This window comes from Thalia democratica, chromosome 7 (genome assembly GCF_965202585.1).
Source record: "Thalia democratica chromosome 7, ktThaDemo2.hap1.1, whole genome shotgun sequence".
In the NCBI taxonomy this organism is placed as follows: domain Eukaryota; kingdom Metazoa; phylum Chordata; class Thaliacea; order Salpida; family Salpidae; genus Thalia; species Thalia democratica.
In genome coordinates this window covers 25,823,209-25,832,307 of record NC_139171.1, presented here as the reverse complement: position 1 = coordinate 25,832,307, position 9,099 = coordinate 25,823,209, and the positions used below count along the sequence as shown (strand labels likewise).

The 9,099-nt window shown below is 24.7% G+C and overlaps 3 non-coding genes across 3 annotated transcripts; 2 read left to right on the top strand and 1 right to left on the bottom strand.

The window, feature by feature from the left end:
- Positions 1–637: 637 nt before the first annotated feature.
- Positions 638–710, bottom strand: Trnaa-ugc (transfer RNA alanine (anticodon UGC)). Its single transcript has one exon. It is a non-coding gene; the product is annotated as a tRNA-Ala (tRNA).
- Positions 711–3,598: 2,888 nt separating this feature from the next.
- Trnac-gca (transfer RNA cysteine (anticodon GCA)) lies at positions 3,599–3,670 on the top strand. The gene has a single exon. It is a non-coding gene; the product is annotated as a tRNA-Cys (tRNA).
- A 392-nt stretch (positions 3,671–4,062) lies between these two features.
- Positions 4,063–4,135, top strand: Trnaf-gaa (transfer RNA phenylalanine (anticodon GAA)). Its single transcript has one exon. It is a non-coding gene; the product is annotated as a tRNA-Phe (tRNA).
- Positions 4,136–9,099: the final 4,964 nt, after the last annotated feature.

Here is a 9,099-nt window from a genome sequence, read left to right as displayed (position 1 = left end):
AAAGATCAGATTTTAGATCGCAAACTTAAAAAAAAAATCAAATTAAAACTAAATATTTATGTTTTAAGTATCTATCGATATGCAACTCAATGATCTTACGAATATTTTTTTTTAAACTTAATTTTTTAATGTTTATGCAAAATTTTATATAGATAAACCTCAAAAACATCTAACACTATTAATCTGTATGAGTTATATAAAAACATGTTTACTAAATTAAAGCTTAAGTATTTTGTGGTAAATAGTTTTTTTTTATAATTTGAAACATTAACTAATGCTATAAAAGTAAGTTTATTGTAGTTTGATTTCATGATAAAAGATTATATTTTTATGAACCAAAAATAGTTACTAATATGTTTTCATTGAGTATTAAAAATGTTTAGATATCAGTTACTTTTTTAATTACTATGTATAAAAAACTAATATGCTTAAAAAAAAAGATAATTAGCATTAATAATGAGTTTAAAGAAAAGCTTTGTTGACTGTTATGAATTATAATAACTTTATATATATATTAGTTAATATAAAGAAAAAAATCATGTAATGTATATCAGAATGCCAATTTTAAAACTTAAATATTATTACAGTAGCTTCTTGATTAAGAATAAATTTTATTTTATAGGGTGATCAAAAATCATGGAGACGCCGGGGGATCGAACCCGGGGCCTCAAACATGCAAAGCTTGCGCTCTACCACTGAGCTACGTCCCCACTTGTAAAATTGCAGTTTGTAGAGTTTATAAACACATTAATTGAGTAAACAAGCAAAGCGAGTGTTTCCTATGAACAGTAAACATGATAAAACTAATGCAAGCGTTTTAAATATCATTTTTAAACAGAATAATAAATTTTACCAAATCTTTTTTAAACTGCTTTTATTGATTCGAGTGACGGTTTTTTCTTATTAAAAATTAGTTGTCAAAATTTATATGCAAGTACTGTATTTTCGTTTTAAAAAGTTTATTAGCGTCCAAAAAAAAGTTTCTTTTTAATTAAATACAGTATATTTTTTATTTTAAATTGATTACTTTCCACGTTAACTTTTTTTTTAATTTCTCTTATAAACTTAACGAAACTTATTTTATAAAAAAAGTCGATAAAAAAGGTAAATAGTAGCTTTTAAAAAATCAAATATCAACATTTTTTTTTAATAAAAACTTAAACATGTTTATTCGTTTTTTGATTATATATATATATTACTTTAGTTATTAAATATATAGTTTTTGTGCATTACTTCTTCTATATAATTAAATTTAACTGTTTAAAACTACTTACCTATGATTTTAATGTTTTCTTTTTACATAATTGATTGGAGAAGTATCTTTAATCGTCAGCAAAAAAAAAGTTGTATGAGTTCTTTAGAAGCTTTCAGCAATTTTTTAAAATGTATATAGGTTTTACCTAACGGAATTACTGAGCACACACAACGTTAGAAAAATATGAATAAAAGTATCACAAGTACATAAATCATTCAGTATATGTCACTTAAAATACTTTACAATTAATGCAAGTATAGAACAAAATATAAATGTTTTTTTGGCTGTTTCAACTTCTTTTAAGCTTCTAAAATAGAATATATTCTAAAAAATAAAAATAAAAAATTATTTAGAAGAAAACTAAAACTTTAAAAATATGCTTTATTTTTGCGTTACTTATTACAAAAACCGTGTATATAAATTGATTTAACATTAATGATTGGTTTTATAAAAGTTTGGGGACTTCTATATACTATTTGTTTGAACTCGATAAAGTATCTTATTAAGTCTGTAAAAATATGTTAGCGAGTTCATTAAAAAACCTTACTGAATTCTTTAAAACTTTATGGCATAGTTTATTAAACTATATGATTTTATTCGTTAAAATATATTGTTTTGTTCGTTAAAATATATGATTGTGTTTGTTTTGTTAAAATATATGATTTTGTTCGTCGAACTACATAATTTTTATGGTAAAATATATATTTTTTCTTATAAACTATATAATTGTGTTCGTTAAAATATATGACTATTTTCGTTAAAATGTAAGATTGTATTCGTTAAACTATCTAGTTGTTTCTTTAAAACATATGATTTTGTTCGTTAGAATATACGATTGAATTCATTAAAATATATGACTGTATTTGTTAGAATATAAGATTGTTTTCATTTAAAAATATAATTGTTTTTTTGTTAAAATATATGATTGTTTTTGTTTAAATATATGACTGTGTTTGATAAAATATACGATTGTTTTCGTTAAATTATATAATTGTATTCGTAAAAATATATGATTGTATTCGTTAAACTATATAATTGTGTTTGTATAAATTTATAGTTTTTTTATTTGAAATATATGATTTTGTTCATTGAAATATATGATTTTGTTCATTAGAATATATGATTATGTTCGATAAAATGTACAATTGTTTTTCTTATAATATACAATTGTGCTCGCTAAAATATATAATTGTGTTAATTGAATATACGATTGTGTTCGTTAAACTATATGATTGTATTTGTTAAACTATATAATTGTGTTTGTATAAATTTATAGTTTTTTTCTTTGAAATATATGATTTTGTTCATTGAAATATATGATTTTGTTTTTTAGAATATATGATTATGTTCGATAAAATGTACAATTGTGTTAATTAAATATATGATTGTGTTCGATAAACTATATGACTGTGTTCGATAAACTATATGACTGTGTTCGTTAAACTATTTAGTTGTTGTCTTAAAAATTATATGATTTTGTTCGTTAAAATATATGATTGTGTTCGTTAAAATATTTGATTGTGTTCGATAAACTATATGACTGTTTTCGTTATACTATATAATTGTGTTTGTATAAATTTATAGTTTTTTTCTTTGAAATATATGATTTTGTTCATTGAAATATATGATTTTGTTCATTAGAATATATGATTATGTTCGATAAAATGTACAATTGTGTTAATTAAATGTATGATTGTGTTCGATAAACTATATGACTGTGTTCGTTAAACTATTTAGTTGTTGTCTTAAAAATTATATTATTTTGTTCGTTAAAATATATGATTGTGTTCGTTAAAATATTTGATTGTGTTCGATAAACTATATGACTGTTTTCGTTATACTATATGGTTTTGTTTGTTAAAAACTTTAACAGATTGTGACACTTTACTATTAATCTATTAAAAGTTATTAATAGCAAAAAATGCCAAGGTTTTTCTAGATTGTTAAAAGTACCTATAGTTTGTTTAAAAAAAAAAAACAGAAATACATTAGGGATTTTTATTGTATGATACTTTTTTAGATATTTTTTTATAAATTTTAGGTTTCTATACCCTGTAAAACTTAAAAACATTCATGTTGTTTGGTTTTTTAAAAATGATATTTTCAATTAATAAAGTTTAGAAAGTAGTTATTGTTAAAATAAATAAGTAATCACGGATAAATTTGTTTTTATTATTTTAAATTAGTAATACTTTACAAAATGACTACCGAAAAAAAAACGATGCAAACTAAAAACAAAAAAAATATGGAACATGCTACAGCAGTGTGATACATGAGTGCACTTATTTGCTTTAGCTTACAAATTTATAATTTATATACCCCTATTATAAACCTTGAACGTGCGGGGATATAGCTCAGTGGTAGAGCAATCGACTGCAGATCGATAGGTCCTTGGTTCAAATCCGAGTGTCCCCTCTATTTTTAGGGCAATTTCCTTTCAATCTCACTTTATTAAGTAATAAGTTTTACGTTTATTTTGAAATTCCTGCGCTAAAACAAAACAAATTAATAGTACAATTGCTGCTTAAACATTAAATACTTTATTTAAACAGCATAAAATCTAATTCTGATAATATAGTTAATAGTTCTGTTAAAGTTTAAAGTTTCTTTACTTAATAACTACTTTTTTATGCATTTTGTTAAGTAACTATTTTCAAAATATTACTTATAAGTTTTTATATAATCTGACAGAACGTGCACGTATTTCGGCAAAGTTTTTATTTCGATTAGGTTCATTGTAAAGTTTAATCAATGCCACTGCATCATACAGTGTGTTTATAAACACAATCGCACAAATTTTTATATCTGCCTCGATAGCTCAGTCGGGAGAGCGTCAGTCTGAAGATCTGAAGGTCCCTGATTCAATCCCGGGTCGAAGCACGCTGTTTATCATATCTGCAACACTAACTATTTAAGTTTTTCTTTTATTAAATATAAATATAGTCGTGCAAAATTTTAACAAGTATACAGGTGGATTCAAAACTCGGTTTTTTTTTATCGTAAACTAAAATTAATATTTATTATAAATTTAACACAAGGTCCAAATATCTACATATATAGGATTCACGACTACTCAAATTCAGACAAAAAAAATTCGTTTATTTTAATAAATTATAATAGTTATTTTTTCATTTTATTATCACTGTTACCCCTAACCCTTACCTTCGATCGGCAGCTTATTTTTACTAGTTTATTTTTTAGTTACTTTTTTTTTTTTTAAGATTTATTTATATTTTTTTACTCTCGTGCAAAATGACCCTCTCTGCAAAACTGTCACTCGTGCAAAAAATTGTCTTCGTGAAATTTTGACCCGTAGCTACTTTCATTATGTATGCTTTAATTTGAAGAGTAGCTTATCTTGTTTGTAGGTTTGTAGTATATATATCAATTGAATATCAGAACAGAACACAAATTTGTTCTTTTAAAAAAATAAAAGCAGCTTTTTTCTGATTGGCTAAATAAAAAAAGAATTTTGAATCCACCCTAAATATACTATAATCTAGGGGTGGGCAACGTACGGCCCGCGGGCCGGATCCGGTTCGCAGAGTGAAAATGACCGGCCCCCGACCGTTTTTTAAACTTTAATGGGATTTGACCCGCAAATGAAAATGAAAATGAAAATTGGCCCGCTATTGAATTCCCAGGCCCGCAAAATGTCAATATTACAATTTTTTAACAAAGTTTTGTATCATATTTATACAAAACAATACTGTAAGAATTTGACTTCAAAAATATGCTAAAAAATACTTTATAAATTAGTCTGTACTAATATACACACTATTTTATCCTAATATTTTGTGTTGTTCTAACTTGGTTGAAATATCTTTTTGTAAAATTACCCCAAGCAAAGTGTTTCACATACGTACCTTTGTCAATTACAATGACAATTCTATTTATATAAGTTATTTAAACATCTGATATGTCTCAATCTACATCAAGTTGTCAGACTTGAGAAAGTTTTTGAATTTGAAGGAATTTAAAAAGTGATCAAATAAATGTATCCATAAAATTAGATTTCGGCCGGATCTGAAAATTTTATTTAAATTAGAATCCGGCCGGATCTGTATCTCGTTTTCAGTCGGATTCAGATCTAAACATTCATTATTCGGCTGGATTCGGATACTGGGTCCGGCGAATAACTAATTTGAAATGCTCCAGCCCGCAAAAGACTAATATTTTCCGGATCCGGCCCGTTGATTGAAAAACGTTGCCCACACTACTATAAACCGTTTACAATTATCTTCTCAATATATGTATCAAGAATCTCACATCAATCGGTATTGCTGATTACTGTTGAAGTAGATTAAAATAATAAAAGCTTAAAAGTTTTGATATTTATTAAAATTTTGTATAGAAGTAAATATAAAATAACTTATCTAAATGAGTTAGTTGCAATTTTTTTAATACTTTAATTTAGTTGTTAATCTGATTTGTATAACTTGTTTGGAGGAGTTAGTTTTAATATTTGTAATGACTAGTTAAATAGTTTGAAAGAATCTTTAGCTGAAAGTATATAAATCAACTAATTAGATTTTTATAAAAGAACTTGTTAACTTATTTGAAAGATTTAAATAAGTTATGTAAAGAAGTTTATTAAATTATTTGAATCAACTAGTTAAATTAGTTGTAAAAGTTGATTAAATTGGTTTAATGAACTAGTTAAATTTTTCAAATCAATTAAGTTAAACTATCTGAATGGATTACTTAAATTATTAAACTAAGCTACTTAAATTATTTGACTTGATCTATTTAAGCTATTTGATTGAATTGTTTGAATTATTTTACTGAACTATTTAAATATTGAACTAAGGCATTTAGATTATTTAACTGAGCTATGCAAATATTGATCTAAAGTACTTAAATTATTTGTCTGAATTACTTTAATTATTTGTCTGAACTACTTTAATTATTTGACTGAATTACTTTGATTATTTGACTGAATTACTTTAATTATTTGACTGAACTACTTTAATTATTTGACTGAACTACTTTAATTATTTGACTGAACTACTTTAATTATTTGACTGAACTATTTAAACTATTTGGCTTGAACTATTTAAATGTTTTGATTAAACTATTTAAAATGTTTTACTTAACTGTTTAAATTATTTTACTGAATTATTTAAATCATTTCACTAAACTAGTTAAATTATTTGACTGAACTATTTAAATAATGAACTAAAGTGTTTAAAACTTTTTGATTGAGCTATTTAAATTATTTGACTGTACTAGTTAAATTATTTGACTGAACTATTTGAATATTGAAATAAATTATTTAAATATTTTGATTGAACTATTTAAATTATTTGACTTGAAATATATTATTAGACTGAACTAGATAAATTATTTGGCTGAATATTTAAATTATTTGAGTTAAACTATTTAAATTATTTTACTGAACTATTTAAATTGTTTTACTGAACTGTTTGAACTATTTGGCTGAATATTTAAATTATTTGACTGATGTCGTTCAAAATATAGCAGCCTGTGTTGTGGAAGTGACTGTTTTACTTGGAAATTATAAAAATATTTTATACCTATAATATCTTAGTTATTTAGCAGTAATGATTAGATAACTTTAAGCAAAACAGAAACTCAAAATTTTTATTTTTATAAGACTTGAAAGGAAACAAAATCTGTTTTATATTAAAGTTTACAAATAGCATTCATAAGCCAACATTGTTGATAACTATTACATATTAAAAAACAAAAAATTAAGCTAAGTAAACATCAATATGTTATAAAGAAATTTAAAATGTTTTAGTTCAATACGTTTTAGAACACAAAATAAAGAATATTTGCTTATAGCTTCTTAATTATTGAACTTGTACATTTCAATTGTTACGTAACAATGCAGCTTATTGTTAAGTTTATTTACACAATAACATATTTATAACAGCTTGTTATCACAGTCCTACATGGTCTAGTGGTTAGGATTCCTGGCTTTCACCCATAACTATATAATTATACTATCAAAAATATTAGCGATTTAATTAAAATACGTGTATTGATAAACGAATATTAAAAGTAAAGTTAAAATTTAAAAAGTTTTTAAAATAATAAGAGTTAAAATTTTTCAACAAATCTAATACATTAAACGTTTTAAAGCATTTAACTATTGTTGACTTAAACTGTTAGTTTTGCAAATTATTTTACTGTAATAGTTTGAATAAGATATATGTTATAATATTTAAACCTTGTGTGTGATCAAACACAAGTTTAAAAGTTATAAATGATTTTAAGGATGTATAAGGTATATAAACGTTTTAACTTGATTATAAGCTTTTATATGTGTTGAATATTAAGAAAGTGCTTGATACGGCTGCTTTAAATTTATAAACGCTTTAACTTGCCATTGTTCGTGCGGTCCTATGGTGTAATGGTTAGCACACAGCACCCTGAATCCTGTGATCCGAGCTCAAGTCTCGGTAGGACCTTTTCTGTTATTTAGGGTATGTAAGTTAAAACAAATTAAGCATCAAAGAAGGATTATTGTATATATAAAATTTAACATATTTATTTTATTACATAAAAACTATAATTTATACAGCTTTTTCACAGATCCCGAGACGCTGATCCTCAGTAAGTTACAGTTTATTATAATAGTAAACAGAAATTTAGATTTTAAATTTTTTTATAACAATTGTGACGTAGTAATAGTACAGTTTATTGTACGATTAGCTGAATTTGAAATAATACGCTGTAATTACTAATTTATGCTTTTAAGGAAAGTTTAGAAAGGTTATTTTGGAAAAATGTTTTAAGCTATTAGAAATTTTTTTTTAGACTGTTGGAAAAGTTTATATATATGTGTAATTCATAAATATATATGTGTAATAAATTGTGATTTTTTATGTTAAACACATGCAGCTTGAATTTAATGTCGTAAAACTTTTGACAAATATTATAAATACAATCTGTAAAATTATGGAACATATTTCATTTATTTGTTGGCTTTTTCTCAAGCAAACATTTGTTGTATAAAAATTTCTATAGCTTAACTAAATTAAAAACAAAAATATTATAAAAACACTTACAAACGACTAAACGCATCATGTTATAAAAGCATTACAGTTTAATCGCGACTACTAAAAAGAACCTAAACGAAATAATTATAAAATAAAAAAAACATCTATTTTTACCGTGTAAACGTAGAACAGTCGTAATAAAATAAATTTAAAAAAAATTATATTTTTTGTAAATATTACAACAAAATAACAATTTTATTAAGCACTAGGGTTTATTCGTAACTATTAAAACAAAAGAATAGAATAAAATTCAGACTTTTTTTTTCTTAATTCAGAAAATTATGCATCTGTAGAGCGCTTCTCTCCTTGTAGGTCTGAACTACACTCCTGTAGTTCAAATAAACTATAAAAACAAAACAAGCCCAACAAATCAGTACCATGGGGCCGAATATAACAAACGTAAAAGACAACATTTTTGACATGATTACTAAAATCCCCAGAATAAGAACTAATAATAATGTGAATAAATGAAGGTAGAACTTAAAAGCGCACTTTCTTCTGTACCCCTTCTTGAAGTGAATTGTGTTTTTAAATATTTCGTAGTCGCTCTTGTTCCATTTGAACTGTCTGATGTACTTTTGCAGAGGATCAGTCATTTTTAGCTATGTGTGTTTTTCTGCAATAAAATATGATTCATTTGGTATTTTGATAAAAAAAAAACATCGTCGAAAGTCTACAGAGCCTAAGTCTGAACTTTCATATGCCTTGAGACAAGCTTAAGATAAGATAAGGGTTGATCATACCAGTTCGATTATCAGACCACAAGCTTTCGGTAGACTGAGACCTGGGTTTAGTTCTTATTGAAACTATTTTCTA